Here is a 17,853-nt window from a genome sequence, read left to right on the forward strand (position 1 = left end):
ACTGAACAACCAATGCTTTGGAAGGGTGAGTTAACCCCAAAGGCTGGAAATCGTATCATAAAGCTTTTTTTCCAAGAATATTTTCCACTTTGTGGGCTCAGCAACATTGTTCACCCTATAAAAAAGCAGTCCTTTCTCCCCGTCGGGGAATTGAACCCCGGTCTCCCGCGTGACAGGCGGGGATACTCACCACTATACTAACGAGGAGAAGGTGGGTCGAACCTTTGAAAAAACGTGGAGCATTGGTACTAACCCTAAGTTTGGAGTGTTGGGCTTAAACCCTTCTAACATAAATATCTGTAGAGACTGAATGGTTGGAGCTAGGAACTACTGCGCCCCCTCTATGGAAAGCTGAGACTCTCACAAACACGTACATGTAATCGATTTTGCTCTATACTGCTCACAAGCCACACAATACTAGTTAGAAGGTGAGGTGTTTGTGGGAAATCCCAGGACATTGTCACAAATGCCAAACTCAAGACAGTTGTCACTGACAAGTTGGTTACTCTTTCCCATTTAACAACTAAAGCCTTGCACAAAGTAAATCCCCTCACACACTGGAAATCTGCAATGGATTCACCAAAGTCTACTGAGAATGAGTAAATGTCCAAACTGTAAATGAAAGCAAAGTCGTATTTTTCAAGAGTCAGTTAAGAATTCGCCCAAGACCAGAGATTTCTGTTGGCCTGGCAATCTAACACAGATTTCCTCCTCAGGGGTTTGCATACTTGTCGAAATTACATGTTCAAAACTTCTTGCATTGGCCGGGAATCGAACCCGGGCCTCCCGCGTGGCAGGCGAGAATTCTACCACTGAACAACCAATGCTTTGGAAGGGTGAGTTAACCCCAAAGGCTGGAAATCGTATCATAAAGCTTTTTTTCCAAGAATATTTTCCACTTTGTGGGCTCAGCAACATTGTTCACCCTATAAAAAAGCAGTCCTTTCTCCCCGTCGGGGAATTGAACCCCGGTCTCCCGCGTGACAGGCGGGGATACTCACCACTATACTAACGAGGAGAAGGTGGGTCGAACCTTTGAAAAAACGTGGAGCATTGGTACTAACCCTAAGTTTGGAGTGTTGGGCTTAAACCCTTCTAACATAAATATCTGTAGAGACTGAATGGTTGGAGCTAGGAACTACTGCGCCCCCTCTATGGAAAGCTGAGACTCTCACAAACACGTACATGTAATCGATTTTGCTCTATACCGCTCACAAGCCACACAATACTAGTTAGAAGGTGAGGTGTTTGTGGGAAATCCCAGGACATTGTCACAAATGCCAAACTCAAGACAGTTGTCACTGACAAGTTGGTTACTCTTTCCCATTTAACAACTAAAGCCTTGCACAAAGTAAATCCCCTCACACACTGGAAATCTGCAATGGATTCACCAAAGTCTACTGAGAATGAGTAAATGTCCAAACTGTAAATGAAAGCAAAGTCGTATTTTTCAAGAGTCAGTTGAGAATTCGCCCAAGACCAGAGATATCTGTTGGCCTGGCAATCTAACACAGATTTCCTCCTCAGGGGTTTGCATACTTGTCGAAATTACATGTTCAAAACTTCTTGCATTGGCCGGGAATCGAACCCGGGCCTCCCGCGTGGCAGGCGAGAATTCTACCACTGAACAACCAATGCTTTGGAAGGGTGAGTTAACCCCAAAGGCTGGAAATCGTATCATAAAGCTTTTTTTCCAAGAATATTTTCCACTTTGTGGGCTCAGCAACATTGTTCACCCTATAAAAAAGCAGTCCTTTCTCCCCGTCGGGGAATTGAACCCCGGTCTCCCGCGTGACAGGCGGGGATACTCACCACTATACTAACGAGGAGAAGGTGGGTCGAACCTTTGAAAAAACGTGGAGCATTGGTACTAACCCTAAGTTTGGAGTGTTGGGCTTAAACCCTTCTAACATAAATATCTGTAGAGACTGAATGGTTGGAGCTAGGAACTACTGCGCCCCCTCTATGGAAAGCTGAGACTCTCACAAACACGTACATGTAATCGATTTTGCTCTATACTGCTCACAAGCCACACAATACTAGTTAGAAGGTGAGGTGTTTGTGGGAAATCCCAGGACATTGTCACAAATGCCAAACTCAAGACAGTTGTCACTGACAAGTTGGTTACTCTTTCCCATTTAACAACTAAAGCCTTGCACAAAGTAAATCCCCTCACACACTGGAAATCTGCAATGGATTCACCAAAGTCTACTGAGAATGAGTAAATGTCCAAACTGTAAATGAAAGCAAAGTCGTATTTTTCAAGAGTCAGTTGAGAATTCGCCCAAGACCAGAGATATCTGTTGGCCTGGCAATCTAACACAGATTTCCTCCTCAGGGGTTTGCATACTTGTCGAAATGACTTGTTCAAAACTTCTTGCATTGGCCGGGAATCGAACCCGGGCCTCCCGCGTGGCAGGCGAGAATTCTACCACTGAACAACCAATGCTTTGGAAGGGTGAGTTAACCCCAAAGGCTGGAAATCGTATCATAAAGCTTTTTTTCCAAGAATATTTTCCACTTTGTGGGCTCAGCAACATTGTTCACCCTATAAAAAAGCGGTCCTTTCTCCCCGTCGGGGAATTGAACCCCGGTCTCCCGCGTGACAGGCGGGGATACTCACCACTATACTAACGAGGAGAAGGTGGGTCGAACCTTTGAAAAAACGTGGAGCATTGGTACTAACCCTAAGTTTGGAGTGTTGGGCTTAAACCCTTCTAACATAAATATCTGTAGAGACTGAATGGTTGGAGTAGGAACTACTGCGCCCCCTCTATGGAAAGCTGAGACTCTCACAAACACGTACATGTAATCGATTTTGCTCTATACCGCTCACAAGCCACACAATACTAGTTAGAAGGTGAGGTGTTTGTGGGAAATCCCAGGACATTGTCACAAATGCCAAACTCAAGACAGTTGTCACTGACAAGTTGGTTACTCTTTCCCATTTAACAACTAAAGCCTTGCACAAAGTAAATCCCCTCACACACTGGAAATCTGCAATGGATTCACCAAAGTCTACTGAGAATGAGTAAATGTCCAAACTGTAAATGAAAGCAAAGTCGTATTTTTCAAGAGTCAGTTGAGAATTCGCCCAAGACCAGAGATTTCTGTTGGCCTGGCAATCTAACACAGATTTCCTCCTCAGGGGTTTGCATACTTGTCGAAATTACATGTTCAAAACTTCTTGCATTGGCCGGGAATCGAACCCGGGACTCCCGCATGGCAGGCGAGAATTCTACCACTGAACAACCAATGCTTTGGAAGGGTGAGTTAACCCCAAAGGCTGGAAATCGTATCATAAAGCTTTTTTTCCAAGAATATTTTCCACTTTGTGGGCTCAGCAACATTGTTCACCCTATAAAAAAGTGGTCCTTTCTCCCCGTCGGGGAATTGAACCCCGGTCTCCCGCGTGACAGGCGGGGATACTCACCACTATACTAACGAGGAGAAGGTGGGTCGAACCTTTGAAAAAACGTGGAGCATTGGTACTAACCCTAAGTTTGGAGTGTTGGGCTTAAACCCTTCTAACATAAATATCTGTAGAGACTGAATGGTTGGAGCTAGGAACTACTGCGCCCCCTCTATGGAAAGCTGAGACTCTCACAAACACGTACATGTAATCGATTTTGCTCTATACTGCTCACAAGCCACACAATACTAGTTAGAAGGTGAGGTGTTTGTGGGAAATCCCAGGACATTGTCACAAATGCCAAACTCAAGACAGTTGTCACTGACAAGTTGGTTACTCTTTCCCATTTAACAACTAAAGCCTTGCACAAAGTAAATCCCCTCACACACTGGAAATCTGCAATGGATTCACCAAAGTCTACTGAGAATGAGTAAATGTCCAAACTGTAAATGAAAGCAAAGTCGTATTTTTCAAGAGTCAGTTGAGAATTCGCCCAAGACCAGAGATTTCTGTTGGCCTGGCAATCTAACACAGATTTCCTCCTCAGGGGTTTGCATACTTGTCGAAATTACATGTTCAAAACTTCTTGCATTGGCCGGGAATCGAACCCGGGCCTCCCGCGTGGCAGGCGAGAATTCTACCACTGAACAACCAATGCTTTGGAAGGGTGAGTTAACCCCAAAGGCTGGAAATCGTATCATAAAGCTTTTTTTCCAAGAATATTTTCCACTTTGTGGGCTCAGCAACATTGTTCACCCTATAAAAAAGTGGTCCTTTCTCCCCGTCGGGGAATTGAACCCCGGTCTCCCGCGTGACAGGCGGGGATACTCACCACTATACTAACGAGGAGAAGGTGGGTCGAACCTTTGAAAAAACGTGGAGCATTGGTACTAACCCTAAGTTTGGAGTGTTGGGCTTAAACCCTTCTAACATAAATATCTGTAGAGACTGAATGGTTGGAGCTAGGAACTACTGCGCCCCCTCTATGGAAAGCTGAGACTCTCACAAACACGTACATGTAATCGATTTTGCTCTATACCGCTCACAAGCCACACAATACTAGTTAGAAGGTGAGGTGTTTGTGGGAAATCCCAGGACATTGTCACAAATGCCAAACTCAAGACAGTTGTCACTGACAAGTTGGTTACTCTTTCCCATTTAACAACTAAAGCCTTGCACAAAGTAAATCCCCTCACACACTGGAAATCTGCAATGGATTCACCAAAGTCTACTGAGAATGAGTAAATGTCCAAACTGTAAATGAAAGCAAAGTCGTATTTTTCAAGAGTCAGTTGAGAATTCGCCCAAGACCAGAGATATCTGTTGGCCTGGCAATCTAACACAGATTTCCTCCTCAGGGGTTTGCATACTTGTCGAAATTACATGTTCAAAACTTCTTGCATTGGCCGGGAATCGAACCCGGGCCTCCCGCATGGCAGGCGAGAATTCTACCACTGAACAACCAATGCTTTGGAAGGGTGAGTTAACCCCAAAGGCTGGAAATCGTATCATAAAGCTTTTTTTCCAAGAATATTTTCCACTTTGTGGGCTCAGCAACATTGTTCACCCTATAAAAAAGCGGTCCTTTCTCCCCGTCGGGGAATTGAACCCCGGTCTCCCGCGTGACAGGCGGGGATACTCACCACTATACTAACGAGGAGAAGGTGGGTCGAACCTTTGAAAAAACGTGGAGCATTGGTACTAACCCTAAGTTTGGAGTGTTGGGCTTAAACCCTTCTAACATAAATATCTGTAGAGACTGAATGGTTGGAGCTAGGAACTACTGCGCCCCCTCTATGGAAAGCTGAGACTCTCACAAACACGTACATGTAATCGATTTTGCTCTATACTGCTCACAAGCCACACAATACTAGTTAGAAGGTGAGGTGTTTGTGGGAAATCCCAGGACATTGTCACAAATGCCAAACTCAAGACAGTTGTCACTGACAAGTTGGTTACTCTTTCCCATTTAACAACTAAAGCCTTGCACAAAGTAAATCCCCTCACACACTGGAAATCTGCAATGGATTCACCAAAGTCTACTGAGAATGAGTAAATGTCCAAACTGTAAATGAAAGCAAAGTCGTATTTTTCAAGAGTCAGTTGAGAATTCGCCCAAGACCAGAGATTTCTGTTGGCCTGGCAATCTAACACAGATTTCCTCCTCAGGGGTTTGCATACTTGTCGAAATTACATGTTCAAAACTTCTTGCATTGGCCGGGAATCGAACCCGGGCCTCCCGCGTGGCAGGCGAGAATTCTACCACTGAACAACCAATGCTTTGGAAGGGTGAGTTAACCCCAAAGGCTGGAAATCGTATCATAAAGCTTTTTTTCCAAGAATATTTTCCACTTTGTGGGCTCAGCAACATTGTTCACCCTATAAAAAAGCGGTCCTTTCTCCCCGTCGGGGAATTGAACCCCGGTCTCCCGCGTGACAGGCGGGGATACTCACCACTATACTAACGAGGAGAAGGTGGGTCGAACCTTTGAAAAAACGTGGAGCATTGGTACTAACCCTAAGTTTGGAGTGTTGGGCTTAAACCCTTCTAACATAAATATCTGTAGAGACTGAATGGTTGGAGCTAGGAACTACTGCGCCCCCTCTATGGAAAGCTGAGACTCTCACAAACACGTACATGTAATCGATTTTGCTCTATACTGCTCACAAGCCACACAATACTAGTTAGAAGGTGAGGTGTTTGTGGGAAATCCCAGGACATTGTCACAAATGCCAAACTCAAGACAGTTGTCACTGACAAGTTGGTTACTCTTTCCCATTTAACAACTAAAGCCTTGCACAAAGTAAATCCCCTCACACACTGGAAATCTGCAATGGATTCACCAAAGTCTACTGAGAATGAGTAAATGTCCAAACTGTAAATGAAAGCAAAGTCGTATTTTTCAAGAGTCAGTTGAGAATTCGCCCAAGACCAGAGATATCTGTTGGCCTGGCAATCTAACACAGATTTCCTCCTCAGGGGTTTGCATACTTGTCGAAATTACATGTTCAAAACTTCTTGCATTGGCCGGGAATCGAACCCGGGCCTCCCGCGTGGCAGGCGAGAATTCTACCACTGAACAACCAATGCTTTGGAAGGGTGAGTTAACCCCAAAGGATGGAAATCGTATCATAAAGCTTTTTTTCCAAGAATATTTTCCACTTTGTGGGCTCAGCAACATTGTTCACCCTATAAAAAAGCAGGTCCTTTCTCCCCGTCGGGGAATTGAACCCCGGTCTCCCGCGTGACAGGCGGGGATACTCACCACTATACTAACGAGGAGAAGGTGGGTCGAACCTTTGAAAAAACGTGGAGCATTGGTACTAACCCTAAGTTTGGAGTGTTGGGCTTAAACCCTTCTAACATAAATATCTGTAGAGACTGAATGGTTGGAGCTAGGAACTACTGCGCCCCCTCTATGGAAAGCTGAGACTCTCACAAACACGTACATGTAATCGATTTTGCTCTATACTGCTCACAAGCCACACAATACTAGTTAGAAGGTGAGGTGTTTGTGGGAAATCCCAGGACATTGTCACAAATGCCAAACTCAAGACAGTTGTCACTGACAAGTTGGTTACTCTTTCCCATTTAACAACTAAAGCCTTGCACAAAGTAAATCCCCTCACACACTGGAAATCTGCAATGGATTCACCAAAGTCTACTGAGAATGAGTAAATGTCCAAACTGTAAATGAAAGCAAAGTCGTATTTTTCAAGAGTCAGTTGAGAATTCGCCCAAGACCAGAGATTTCTGTTGGCCTGGCAATCTAACACAGATTTCCTCCTCAGGGGTTTGCATACTTGTCGAAATTACATGTTCAAAACTTCTTGCATTGGCCGGGAATCGAACCCGGGCCTCCCGCGTGGCAGGCGAGAATTCTACCACTGAACAACCAATGCTTTGGAAGGGTGAGTTAACCCCAAAGGCTGGAAATCGTATCATAAAGCTTTTTTTCCAAGAATATTTTCCACTTTGTGGGCTCAGCAACATTGTTCACCCTATAAAAAAGGTCCTTTCTCCCCGTCGGGGAATTGAACCCCGGTCTCCCGCGTGACAGGCGGGGATACTCACCACTATACTAACGAGGAGAAGGTGGGTCGAACCTTTGAAAAAACGTGGAGCATTGGTACTAACCCTAAGTTTGGAGTGTTGGGCTTAAACCCTTCTAACATAAATATCTGTAGAGACTGAATGGTTGGAGCTAGGAACTACTGCGCCCCCTCTATGGAAAGCTGAGACTCTCACAAACACGTACATGTAATCGATTTTGCTCTATACTGCTCACAAGCCACACAATACTAGTTAGAAGGTGAGGTGTTTGTGGGAAATCCCAGGACATTGTCACAAATGCCAAACTCAAGACAGTTGTCACTGACAAGTTGGTTACTCTTTCCCATTTAACAACTAAAGCCTTGCACAAAGTAAATCCCCTCACACACTGGAAATCTGCAATGGATTCACCAAAGTCTACTGAGAATGAGTAAATGTCCAAACTGTAAATGAAAGCAAAGTCGTATTTTTCAAGAGTCAGTTGAGAATTCGCCCAAGACCAGAGATTTCTGTTGGCCTGGCAATCTAACACAGATTTCCTCCTCAGGGGTTTGCATACTTGTCGAAATTACATGTTCAAAACTTCTTGCATTGGCCGGGAATCGAACCCGGGCCTCCCGCGTGGCAGGCGAGAATTCTACCACTGAACAACCAATGCTTTGGAAGGGTGAGTTAACCCCAAAGGCTGGAAATCGTATCATAAAGCTTTTTTTCCAAGAATATTTTCCACTTTGTGGGCTCAGCAACATTGTTCACCCCTATAAAAAAGCAGTCCTTTCTCCCCGTCGGGGAATTGAACCCCGGTCTCCCGCGTGACAGGCGGGGATACTCACCACTATACTAACGAGGAGAAGGTGGGTCGAACCTTTGAAAAAACGTGGAGCATTGGTACTAACCCTAAGTTTGGAGTGTTGGGCTTAAACCCTTCTAACATAAATATCTGTAGAGACTGAATGGTTGGAGCTAGGAACTACTGCGCCCCCTCTATGGAAAGCTGAGACTCTCACAAACACGTACATGTAATCGATTTTGCTCTATACTGCTCACAAGCCACACAATACTAGTTAGAAGGTGAGGTGTTTGTGGGAAATCCCAGGACATTGTCACAAATGCCAAACTCAAGACAGTTGTCACTGACAAGTTGGTTACTCTTTCCCATTTAACAACTAAAGCCTTGCACAAAGTAAATCCCCTCACACACTGGAAATCTGCAATGGATTCACCAAAGTCTACTGAGAATGAGTAAATGTCCAAACTGTAAATGAAAGCAAAGTCGTATTTTTCAAGAGTCAGTTGAGAATTCGCCCAAGACCAGAGATATCTGTTGGCCTGGCAATCTAACACAGATTTCCTCCTCAGGGGTTTGCATACTTGTCGAAATGACTTGTTCAAAACTTCTTGCATTGGCCGGGAATCGAACCCGGGCCTCCCGCGTGGCAGGCGAGAATTCTACCACTGAACAACCAATGCTTTGGAAGGGTGAGTTAACCCCAAAGGCTGGAAATCGTATCATAAAGCTTTTTTTCCAAGAATATTTTCCACTTTGTGGGCTCAGCAACATTGTTCACCCTATAAAAAAGCAGTCCTTTCTCCCCGTCGGGGAATTGAACCCCGGTCTCCCGCGTGACAGGCGGGGATACTCACCACTATACTAACGAGGAGAAGGTGGGTCGAACCTTTGAAAAAACGTGGAGCATTGGTACTAACCCTAAGTTTGGAGTGTTGGGCTTAAACCCTTCTAACATAAATATCTGTAGAGACTGAATGGTTGGAGCTAGGAACTACTGCGCCCCCTCTATGGAAAGCTGAGACTCTCACAAACACGTACATGTAATCGATTTTGCTCTATACTGCTCACAAGCCACACAATACTAGTTAGAAGGTGAGGTGTTTGTGGGAAATCCCAGGACATTGTCACAAATGCCAAACTCAAGACAGTTGTCACTGACAAGTTGGTTACTCTTTCCCATTTAACAACTAAAGCCTTGCACAAAGTAAATCCCCTCACACACTGGAAATCTGCAATGGATTCACCAAAGTCTACTGAGAATGAGTAAATGTCCAAACTGTAAATGAAAGCAAAGTCGTATTTTTCAAGAGTCAGTTGAGAATTCGCCCAAGACCAGAGATATCTGTTGGCCTGGCAATCTAACACAGATTTCCTCCTCAGGGGTTTGCATACTTGTCGAAATTACATGTTCAAAACTTCTTGCATTGGCCGGGAATCGAACCCGGGCCTCCCGCGTGGCAGGAGAATTCTACCACTGAACAACCAATGCTTTGGAAGGGTGAGTTAACCCCAAAGGCTGGAAATCGTATCATAAAGCTTTTTTTCCAAGAATATTTTCCACTTTGTGGGCTCAGCAACATTGTTCACCCTATAAAAAAGCGGTCCTTTCTCCCCGTCGGGGAATTGAACCCCGGTCTCCCGCGTGACAGGCGGGGATACTCACCACTATACTAACGAGGAGAAGGTGGGTCGAACCTTTGAAAAAACGTGGAGCATTGGTACTAACCCTAAGTTTGGAGTGTTGGGCTTAAACCCTTCTAACATAAATATCTGTAGAGACTGAATGGTTGGAGCTAGGAACTACTGCGCCCCCTCTATGGAAAGCTGAGACTCTCACAAACACGTACATGTAATCGATTTTGCTCTATACTGCTCACAAGCCACACAATACTAGTTAGAAGGTGAGGTGTTTGTGGGAAATCCCAGGACATTGTCACAAATGCCAAACTCAAGACAGTTGTCACTGACAAGTTGGTTACTCTTTCCCATTTAACAACTAAAGCCTTGCACAAAGTAAATCCCCTCACACACTGGAAATCTGCAATGGATTCACCAAAGTCTACTGAGAATGAGTAAATGTCCAAACTGTAAATGAAAGCAAAGTCGTATTTTTCAAGAGTCAGTTGAGAATTCGCCCAAGACCAGAGATATCTGTTGGCCTGGCAATCTAACACAGATTTCCTCCTCAGGGGTTTGCATACTTGTCGAAATTACATGTTCAAAACTTCTTGCATTGGCCGGGAATCGAACCCGGGCCTCCCGCGTGGCAGGCGAGAATTCTACCACTGAACAACCAATGCTTTGGAAGGGTGAGTTAACCCCAAAGGATGGAAATCGTATCATAAAGCTTTTTTTCCAAGAATATTTTCCACTTTGTGGGCTCAGCAACATTGTTCACCCTATAAAAAAGTGTCCTTTCTCCCCGTCGGGGAATTGAACCCCGGTCTCCCGCGTGACAGGCGGGGATACTCACCACTATACTAACGAGGAGAAGGTGGGTCGAACCTTTGAAAAAACGTGGAGCATTGGTACTAACCCTAAGTTTGGAGTGTTGGGCTTAAACCCTTCTAACATAAATATCTGTAGAGACTGAATGGTTGGAGCTAGGAACTACTGCGCCCCCTCTATGGAAAGCTGAGACTCTCACAAACACGTACATGTAATCGATTTTGCTCTATACTGCTCACAAGCCACACAATACTAGTTAGAAGGTGAGGTGTTTGTGGGAAATCCCAGGACATTGTCACAAATGCCAAACTCAAGACAGTTGTCACTGACAAGTTGGTTACTCTTTCCCATTTAACAACTAAAGCCTTGCACAAAGTAAATCCCCTCACACACTGGAAATCTGCAATGGATTCACCAAAGTCTACTGAGAATGAGTAAATGTCCAAACTGTAAATGAAAGCAAAGTCGTATTTTTCAAGAGTCAGTTGAGAATTCGCCCAAGACCAGAGATATCTGTTGGCCTGGCAATCTAACACAGATTTCCTCCTCAGGGGTTTGCATACTTGTCGAAATGACTTGTTCAAAACTTCTTGCATTGGCCGGGAATCGAACCCGGGCCTCCCGCGTGGCAGGCGAGAATTCTACCACTGAACAACCAATGCTTTGGAAGGGTGAGTTAACCCCAAACCCCAAAGGCTGGAAATCGTATCATAAAGCTTTTTTTCCAAGAATATTTTCCACTTTGTGGGCTCAGCAACATTGTTCACCCTATAAAAAAGCAGTCCTTTCTCCCCGTCGGGGAATTGAACCCCGGTCTCCCGCGTGACAGGCGGGGATACTCACCACTATACTAACGAGGAGAAGGTGGGTCGAACCTTTGAAAAAACGTGGAGCATTGGTACTAACCCTAAGTTTGGAGTGTTGGGCTTAAACCCTTCTAACATAAATATCTGTAGAGACTGAATGGTTGGAGCTAGGAACTACTGCGCCCCCTCTATGGAAAGCTGAGACTCTCACAAACACGTACATGTAATCGATTTTGCTCTATACTGCTCACAAGCCACACAATACTAGTTAGAAGGTGAGGTGTTTGTGGGAAATCCCAGGACATTGTCACAAATGCCAAACTCAAGACAGTTGTCACTGACAAGTTGGTTACTCTTTCCCATTTAACAACTAAAGCCTTGCACAAAGTAAATCCCCTCACACACTGGAAATCTGCAATGGATTCACCAAAGTCTACTGAGAATGAGTAAATGTCCAAACTGTAAATGAAAGCAAAGTCGTATTTTTCAAGAGTCAGTTAAGAATTCGCCCAAGACCAGAGATTTCTGTTGGCCTGGCAATCTAACACAGATTTCCTCCTCAGGGGTTTGCATACTTGTCGAAATTACATGTTCAAAACTTCTTGCATTGGCCGGGAATCGAACCCGGGCCTCCCGCGTGGCAGGCGAGAATTCTACCACTGAACAACCAATGCTTTGGAAGGGTGAGTTAACCCCAAAGGCTGGAAATCGTATCATAAAGCTTTTTTTCCAAGAATATTTTCCACTTTGTGGGCTCAGCAACATTGTTCACCCTATAAAAAAGTGGTCCTTTCTCCCCGTCGGGGAATTGAACCCTGGTCTCCCGCGTGACAGGCGGGGATACTCACCACTATACTAACGAGGAGAAGGTGGGTCGAACCTTGAAAAAACGTGGAGCATTGGTACTAACCCTAAGTTTGGAGTGTTGGGCTTAAACCCTTCTAACATAAATATCTGTAGAGACTGAATGGTTGGAGCTAGGAACTACTGCGCCCCCTCTCTATGGAAAGCTGAGACTCTCACAAACACGTACATGTAATCGATTTTGCTCTATACTGCTCACAAGCCACACAATACTAGTTAGAAGGTGAGGTGTTTGTGGGAAATCCCAGGACATTGTCACAAATGCCAAACTCAAGACAGTTGTCACTGACAAGTTGGTTACTCTTTCCCATTTAACAACTAAAGCCTTGCACAAAGTAAATCCCCTCACACACTGGAAATCTGCAATGGATTCACCAAAGTCTACTGAGAATGAGTAAATGTCCAAACTGTAAATGAAAGCAAAGTCGTATTTTTCAAGAGTCAGTTGAGAATTCGCCCAAGACCAGAGATATCTGTTGGCCTGGCAATCTAACACAGATTTCCTCCTCAGGGGTTTGCATACTTGTCGAAATGACTTGTTCAAAACTTCTTGCATTGGCCGGGAATCGAACCCGGGCCTCCCGCGTGGCAGGCGAGAATTCTACCACTGAACAACCAATGCTTTGGAAGGGTGAGTTAACCCCAAAGGCTGGAAATCGTATCATAAAGCTTTTTTCCAAGCATATTTTCCACTTTGTGGGCTCAGCAACAGTGTTCACCCTATAAAAAAGCAGTCCTTTCTCCCCGTCGGGGAATTGAACCCCGGTCTCCCGCGTGACAGGCGGGGATACTCACCACTATACTAACGAGGAGAAGGTGGGTCGAACCTTTGAAAAAACGTGGAGCATTGGTACTAACCCTGAGTTTGGAGTGTTGGGCTTAAACCCTTCTAACATAAATATCTGTAGAGACTGAATGGTTGGAGCTAGGAACTACTGCGCCCCCTCTATGGAAAGCTGAGACTCTCACAAACACGTACATGTAATCGATTTTGCTCTATACCGCTCACAAGCCACACAATACTAGTTAGAAGGTGAGGTGTTTGTGGGAAATCCCAGGACATTGTCACAAATGCCAAACTCAAGACAGTTGTCACTGACAAGTTGGTTACTCTTTCCCATTTAACAACTAAAGCCTTGCACAAAGTAAATCCCCTCACACACTGGAAATCTGCAATGGATTCACCAAAGTCTACTGAGAATGAGTAAATGTCCAAACTGTAAATGAAAGCAAAGTCGTATTTTTCAAGAGTCAGTTGAGAATTCGCCCAAGACCAGAGATATCTGTTGGCCTGGCAATCTAACACAGATTTCCTCCTCAGGGGTTTGCATACTTGTCGAAATGACTTGTTCAAAACTTCTTGCATTGGCCGGGAATCGAACCCGGGCCTCCCGCGTGGCAGGCGAGAATTCTACCACTGAACAACCAATGCTTTGGAAGGGTGAGTTAACCCCAAAGGCTGGAAATCGTATCATAAAGCTTTTTTTCCAAGAATATTTTCCACTTTGTGGGCTCAGCAACATTGTTCACCCTATAAAAAAGCAGTCCTTTCTCCCCGTCGGGGAATTGAACCCCGGTCTCCCGCGTGACAGGCGGGGATACTCACCACTATACTAACGAGGAGAAGGTGGGTCGAACCTTTGAAAAAACGTGGAGCATTGGTACTAACCCTAAGTTTGGAGTGTTGGGCTTAAACCCTTCTAACATAAATATCTGTAGAGACTGAATGGTTGGAGCTAGGAACTACTGCGCCCCCTCTATGGAAAGCTGAGACTCTCACAAACACGTACATGTAATCGATTTTGCTCTATACTGCTCACAAGCCACACAATACTAGTTAGAAGGTGAGGTGTTTGTGGGAAATCCCAGGACATTGTCACAAATGCCAAACTCAAGACAGTTGTCACTGACAAGTTGGTTACTCTTTCCCATTTAACAACTAAAGCCTTGCACAAAGTAAATCCCCTCACACACTGGAAATCTGCAATGGATTCACCAAAGTCTACTAGAATGAGTAAATGTCCAAACTGTAAATGAAAGCAAAGTCGTATTTTTCAAGAGTCAGTTGAGAATTCGCCCAAGACCAGAGATATCTGTTGGCCTGGCAATCTAACACAGATTTCCTCCTCAGGGGTTTGCATACTTGTCGAAATGACTTGTTCAAAACTTCTTGCATTGGCCGGGAATCGAACCCGGGCCTCCCGCGTGGCAGGCGAGAATTCTACCACTGAACAACCAATGCTTTGGAAGGGTGAGTTAACCCCAAAGGCTGGAAATCGTATCATAAAGCTTTTTTTCCAAGAATATTTTCCACTTTGTGGGCTCAGCAACATTGTTCACCCTATAAAAAAGCAGTCCTTTCTCCCCGTCGGGGAATTGAACCCCGGTCTCCCGCGTGACAGGCGGGGATACTCACCACTATACTAACGAGGAGAAGGTGGGTCGAACCTTTGAAAAAACGTGGAGCATTGGTACTAACCCTAAGTTTGGAGTGTTGGGCTTAAACCCTTCTAACATAAATATCTGTAGAGACTGAATGGTTGGAGCTAGGAACTACTGCGCCCCCTCTATGGAAAGCTGAGACTCTCACAAACACGTACATGTAATCGATTTTGCTCTATACTGCTCACAAGCCACACAATACTAGTTAGAAGGTGAGGTGTTTGTGGGAAATCCCAGGACATTGTCACAAATGCCAAACTCAAGACAGTTGTCACTGACAAGTTGGTTACTCTTTCCCATTTAACAACTAAAGCCTTGCACAAAGTAAATCCCCTCACACACTGGAAATCTGCAATGGATTCACCAAAGTCTACTGAGAATGAGTAAATGTCCAAACTGTAAATGAAAGCAAAGTCGTATTTTTCAAGAGTCAGTTGAGAATTCGCCCAAGACCAGAGATATCTGTTGGCCTGGCAATCTAACACAGATTTCCTCCTCAGGGGTTTGCATACTTGTCGAAATGACTTGTTCAAAACTTCTTGCATTGGCCGGGAATCGACCCGGGCCTCCCGCGTGGCAGGCGAGAATTCTACCACTGAACAACCAATGCTTTGGAAGGGTGAGTTAACCCCAAAGGCTGGAAATCGTATCATAAAGCTTTTTTTCCAAGAATATTTTCCACTTTGTGGGCTCAGCAACATTGTTCACCCTATAAAAAAGCAGTCCTTTCTCCCCGTCGGGGAATTGAACCCCGGTCTCCCGCGTGACAGGCGGGGATACTCACCACTATACTAACGAGGAGAAGGTGGGTCGAACCTTTGAAAAAACGTGGAGCATTGGTACTAACCCTAAGTTTGGAGTGTTGGGCTTAAACCCTTCTAACATAAATATCTGTAGAGACTGAATGGTTGGAGCTAGGAACTACTGCGCCCCCTCTATGGAAAGCTGAGACTCTCACAAACACGTACATGTAATCGATTTTGCTCTATACTGCTCACAAGCCACACAATACTAGTTAGAAGGTGAGGTGTTTGTGGGAAATCCCAGGACATTTCACAAATGCCAAACTCAAGACAGTTGTCACTGACAAGTTGGTTACTCTTTCCCATTTAACAACTAAAGCCTTGCACAAAGTAAATCCCCTCACACACTGGAAATCTGCAATGGATTCACCAAAGTCTACTGAGAATGAGTAAATGTCCAAACTGTAAATGAAAGCAAAGTCGTATTTTTCAAGAGTCAGTTGAGAATTCGCCCAAGACCAGAGATATCTGTTGGCCTGGCAATCTAACACAGATTTCCTCCTCAGGGGTTTGCATACTTGTCGAAATGACTTGTTCAAAACTTCTTGCATTGGCCGGGAATCGAACCCGGGCCTCCCGCGTGGCAGGCGAGAATTCTACCACTGAACAACCAATGCTTTGGAAGGGTGAGTTAACCCCAAAGGCTGGAAATCGTATCATAAAGCTTTTTTTCCAAGAATATTTTCCACTTTGTGGGCTCAGCAACATTGTTCACCCTATAAAAAAGTCCTTTCTCCCCGTCGGGGAATTGAACCCCGGTCTCCCGCGTGACAGGCGGGGATACTCACCACTATACTAACGAGGAGAAGGTGGGTCGAACCTTTGAAAAAACGTGGAGCATTGGTACTAACCCTAAGTTTGGAGTGTTGGGCTTAAACCCTTCTAACATAAATATCTGTAGAGACTGAATGGTTGGAGCTAGGAACTACTGCGCCCCCTCTATGGAAAGCTGAGACTCTCACAAACACGTACATGTAATCGATTTTGCTCTATACTGCTCACAAGCCACACAATACTAGTTAGAAGGTGAGGTGTTTGTGGGAAATCCCAGGACATTGTCACAAATGCCAAACTCAAGACAGTTGTCACTGACAAGTTGGTTACTCTTTCCCATTTAACAACTAAAGCCTTGCACAAAGTAAATCCCCTCACACACTGGAAATCTGCAATGGATTCACCAAAGTCTACTGAGAATGAGTAAATGTCCAAACTGTAAATGAAAGCAAAGTCGTATTTTTCAAGAGTCAGTTGAGAATTCGCCCAAGACCAGAGATATCTGTTGGCCTGGCAATCTAACACAGATTTCCTCCTCAGGGGTTTGCATACTTGTCGAAATGACTTGTTCAAAACTTCTTGCATTGGCCGGGAATCGAACCCGGGCCTCCCGCGTGGCAGGCGAGAATTCTACCACTGAACAACCAATGCTTTGGAAGGGTGAGTTAACCCCAAAGGCTGGAAATCGTATCATAAAGCTTTTTTTCCAAGAATATTTTCCACTTTGTGGGCTCAGCAACATTGTTCACCCTATAAAAAAGCAGTCCTTTCTCCCCGTCGGGGAATTGAACCCCGGTCTCCCGCGTGACAGGCGGGGATACTCACCACTATACTAACGAGGAGAAGGTGGGTCGAACCTTTGAAAAACGTGGAGCATTGGTACTAACCCTAAGTTTGGAGTGTTGGGCTTAAACCCTTCTAACATAAATATCTGTCCATTTAACAACTAAAGCCTTGCACAAAGTAAAGTATATGGCAAATGTCAAAATGTTCCCTTAAGGTATGTTAGATCACCACCAAATCCCAAAAAACACAGTCATTTTTCCCAGCCAAAGATAGTCACAAAAGCAGAATTATAGATAAAATTAATCACTAAACTTTGATCATCTTCATCAGATGACACTCATATGACATCATGTTACACAATACATTTATGTTTTGTTCGATAATATGCATTTTTATATCCACAAATCTCGGTTTACATTGGTGCCATGTTCAGAAATGCCTCCAAAATATCAGGAGTAATTACAGAGAGCTACGTCAGATAACAGAAATACTCATCATAAACTTTGACGAAAGATACATGTTTTACATATAATTGTCACGGTTTTTTTTTCTTCTGAAGAGGAGAGGCGAGATGGATCGGAGGACCAAAATTCAGCGTGGTACGTGTTCATCATTAATTTTAATAAAAAAACACTGAACACTGAAACACTATACAAAAACAGTAAACAAAATAA

The 17,853-nt window shown here is 44.5% G+C and overlaps 39 non-coding genes across 39 annotated transcripts in view; all 39 read right to left on the minus strand.

Annotated features, from left to right (window-relative positions):
* trnag-gcc overlaps nt 1–16 on the minus strand; it is a 71-nt gene extending 55 nt beyond the window's left edge. Inside the window, exon 1 of the tRNA in view lies at nt 1–16. This exon is cut by the window's left edge and continues 55 nt beyond it. This is a non-coding gene — a tRNA (tRNA-Gly).
* A 119-nt stretch (nt 17–135) lies between these two features.
* trnad-guc lies at nt 136–207 on the minus strand. The gene has a single exon. It is a non-coding gene; the product is annotated as a tRNA-Asp (tRNA).
* Nucleotides 208–756: 549 nt separating this feature from the next.
* On the minus strand, nt 757–827 carry trnag-gcc. Its single transcript has one exon. It is a non-coding gene; the product is annotated as a tRNA-Gly (tRNA).
* A 119-nt stretch (nt 828–946) lies between these two features.
* trnad-guc lies at nt 947–1,018 on the minus strand. Its single transcript has one exon. It is a non-coding gene; the product is annotated as a tRNA-Asp (tRNA).
* A 549-nt stretch (nt 1,019–1,567) lies between these two features.
* Nucleotides 1,568–1,638, minus strand: trnag-gcc. Its single transcript has one exon. It is a non-coding gene; the product is annotated as a tRNA-Gly (tRNA).
* Nucleotides 1,639–1,757: 119 nt separating this feature from the next.
* On the minus strand, nt 1,758–1,829 carry trnad-guc. Its single transcript has one exon. It is a non-coding gene; the product is annotated as a tRNA-Asp (tRNA).
* Nucleotides 1,830–2,378: 549 nt separating this feature from the next.
* trnag-gcc lies at nt 2,379–2,449 on the minus strand. Its single transcript has one exon. It is a non-coding gene; the product is annotated as a tRNA-Gly (tRNA).
* A 119-nt stretch (nt 2,450–2,568) lies between these two features.
* Nucleotides 2,569–2,640, minus strand: trnad-guc. Its single transcript has one exon. It is a non-coding gene; the product is annotated as a tRNA-Asp (tRNA).
* Nucleotides 2,641–3,378: 738 nt separating this feature from the next.
* Nucleotides 3,379–3,450, minus strand: trnad-guc. Its single transcript has one exon. It is a non-coding gene; the product is annotated as a tRNA-Asp (tRNA).
* A 549-nt stretch (nt 3,451–3,999) lies between these two features.
* On the minus strand, nt 4,000–4,070 carry trnag-gcc. The gene has a single exon. It is a non-coding gene; the product is annotated as a tRNA-Gly (tRNA).
* A 119-nt stretch (nt 4,071–4,189) lies between these two features.
* trnad-guc lies at nt 4,190–4,261 on the minus strand. Its single transcript has one exon. It is a non-coding gene; the product is annotated as a tRNA-Asp (tRNA).
* Nucleotides 4,262–5,000: 739 nt separating this feature from the next.
* On the minus strand, nt 5,001–5,072 carry trnad-guc. The gene has a single exon. It is a non-coding gene; the product is annotated as a tRNA-Asp (tRNA).
* Nucleotides 5,073–5,621: 549 nt separating this feature from the next.
* Nucleotides 5,622–5,692, minus strand: trnag-gcc. Its single transcript has one exon. It is a non-coding gene; the product is annotated as a tRNA-Gly (tRNA).
* Nucleotides 5,693–5,811: 119 nt separating this feature from the next.
* On the minus strand, nt 5,812–5,883 carry trnad-guc. The gene has a single exon. It is a non-coding gene; the product is annotated as a tRNA-Asp (tRNA).
* Nucleotides 5,884–6,432: 549 nt separating this feature from the next.
* trnag-gcc lies at nt 6,433–6,503 on the minus strand. Its single transcript has one exon. It is a non-coding gene; the product is annotated as a tRNA-Gly (tRNA).
* Nucleotides 6,504–6,623: 120 nt separating this feature from the next.
* On the minus strand, nt 6,624–6,695 carry trnad-guc. Its single transcript has one exon. It is a non-coding gene; the product is annotated as a tRNA-Asp (tRNA).
* A 549-nt stretch (nt 6,696–7,244) lies between these two features.
* Nucleotides 7,245–7,315, minus strand: trnag-gcc. The gene has a single exon. It is a non-coding gene; the product is annotated as a tRNA-Gly (tRNA).
* A 117-nt stretch (nt 7,316–7,432) lies between these two features.
* trnad-guc lies at nt 7,433–7,504 on the minus strand. The gene has a single exon. It is a non-coding gene; the product is annotated as a tRNA-Asp (tRNA).
* A 549-nt stretch (nt 7,505–8,053) lies between these two features.
* Nucleotides 8,054–8,124, minus strand: trnag-gcc. The gene has a single exon. It is a non-coding gene; the product is annotated as a tRNA-Gly (tRNA).
* A 120-nt stretch (nt 8,125–8,244) lies between these two features.
* Nucleotides 8,245–8,316, minus strand: trnad-guc. The gene has a single exon. It is a non-coding gene; the product is annotated as a tRNA-Asp (tRNA).
* A 549-nt stretch (nt 8,317–8,865) lies between these two features.
* Nucleotides 8,866–8,936, minus strand: trnag-gcc. The gene has a single exon. It is a non-coding gene; the product is annotated as a tRNA-Gly (tRNA).
* Nucleotides 8,937–9,055: 119 nt separating this feature from the next.
* On the minus strand, nt 9,056–9,127 carry trnad-guc. Its single transcript has one exon. It is a non-coding gene; the product is annotated as a tRNA-Asp (tRNA).
* A 737-nt stretch (nt 9,128–9,864) lies between these two features.
* Nucleotides 9,865–9,936, minus strand: trnad-guc. The gene has a single exon. It is a non-coding gene; the product is annotated as a tRNA-Asp (tRNA).
* Nucleotides 9,937–10,485: 549 nt separating this feature from the next.
* trnag-gcc lies at nt 10,486–10,556 on the minus strand. Its single transcript has one exon. It is a non-coding gene; the product is annotated as a tRNA-Gly (tRNA).
* A 118-nt stretch (nt 10,557–10,674) lies between these two features.
* On the minus strand, nt 10,675–10,746 carry trnad-guc. Its single transcript has one exon. It is a non-coding gene; the product is annotated as a tRNA-Asp (tRNA).
* Nucleotides 10,747–11,295: 549 nt separating this feature from the next.
* On the minus strand, nt 11,296–11,366 carry trnag-gcc. Its single transcript has one exon. It is a non-coding gene; the product is annotated as a tRNA-Gly (tRNA).
* Nucleotides 11,367–11,492: 126 nt separating this feature from the next.
* Nucleotides 11,493–11,564, minus strand: trnad-guc. The gene has a single exon. It is a non-coding gene; the product is annotated as a tRNA-Asp (tRNA).
* A 549-nt stretch (nt 11,565–12,113) lies between these two features.
* trnag-gcc lies at nt 12,114–12,184 on the minus strand. The gene has a single exon. It is a non-coding gene; the product is annotated as a tRNA-Gly (tRNA).
* A 741-nt stretch (nt 12,185–12,925) lies between these two features.
* trnag-gcc lies at nt 12,926–12,996 on the minus strand. Its single transcript has one exon. It is a non-coding gene; the product is annotated as a tRNA-Gly (tRNA).
* A 118-nt stretch (nt 12,997–13,114) lies between these two features.
* trnad-guc lies at nt 13,115–13,186 on the minus strand. The gene has a single exon. It is a non-coding gene; the product is annotated as a tRNA-Asp (tRNA).
* Nucleotides 13,187–13,735: 549 nt separating this feature from the next.
* Nucleotides 13,736–13,806, minus strand: trnag-gcc. The gene has a single exon. It is a non-coding gene; the product is annotated as a tRNA-Gly (tRNA).
* A 119-nt stretch (nt 13,807–13,925) lies between these two features.
* trnad-guc lies at nt 13,926–13,997 on the minus strand. Its single transcript has one exon. It is a non-coding gene; the product is annotated as a tRNA-Asp (tRNA).
* Nucleotides 13,998–14,545: 548 nt separating this feature from the next.
* On the minus strand, nt 14,546–14,616 carry trnag-gcc. The gene has a single exon. It is a non-coding gene; the product is annotated as a tRNA-Gly (tRNA).
* A 119-nt stretch (nt 14,617–14,735) lies between these two features.
* On the minus strand, nt 14,736–14,807 carry trnad-guc. The gene has a single exon. It is a non-coding gene; the product is annotated as a tRNA-Asp (tRNA).
* Nucleotides 14,808–15,545: 738 nt separating this feature from the next.
* trnad-guc lies at nt 15,546–15,617 on the minus strand. The gene has a single exon. It is a non-coding gene; the product is annotated as a tRNA-Asp (tRNA).
* Nucleotides 15,618–16,165: 548 nt separating this feature from the next.
* trnag-gcc lies at nt 16,166–16,236 on the minus strand. The gene has a single exon. It is a non-coding gene; the product is annotated as a tRNA-Gly (tRNA).
* A 116-nt stretch (nt 16,237–16,352) lies between these two features.
* On the minus strand, nt 16,353–16,424 carry trnad-guc. Its single transcript has one exon. It is a non-coding gene; the product is annotated as a tRNA-Asp (tRNA).
* Nucleotides 16,425–16,973: 549 nt separating this feature from the next.
* Nucleotides 16,974–17,044, minus strand: trnag-gcc. The gene has a single exon. It is a non-coding gene; the product is annotated as a tRNA-Gly (tRNA).
* Nucleotides 17,045–17,163: 119 nt separating this feature from the next.
* On the minus strand, nt 17,164–17,235 carry trnad-guc. The gene has a single exon. It is a non-coding gene; the product is annotated as a tRNA-Asp (tRNA).
* Nucleotides 17,236–17,853: the final 618 nt, after the last annotated feature.

The sequence above is a fragment of the Oncorhynchus tshawytscha genome, linkage group LG20, assembly GCF_018296145.1.
Source record: "Oncorhynchus tshawytscha isolate Ot180627B linkage group LG20, Otsh_v2.0, whole genome shotgun sequence".
Classification (NCBI taxonomy): domain Eukaryota; kingdom Metazoa; phylum Chordata; class Actinopteri; order Salmoniformes; family Salmonidae; genus Oncorhynchus; species Oncorhynchus tshawytscha.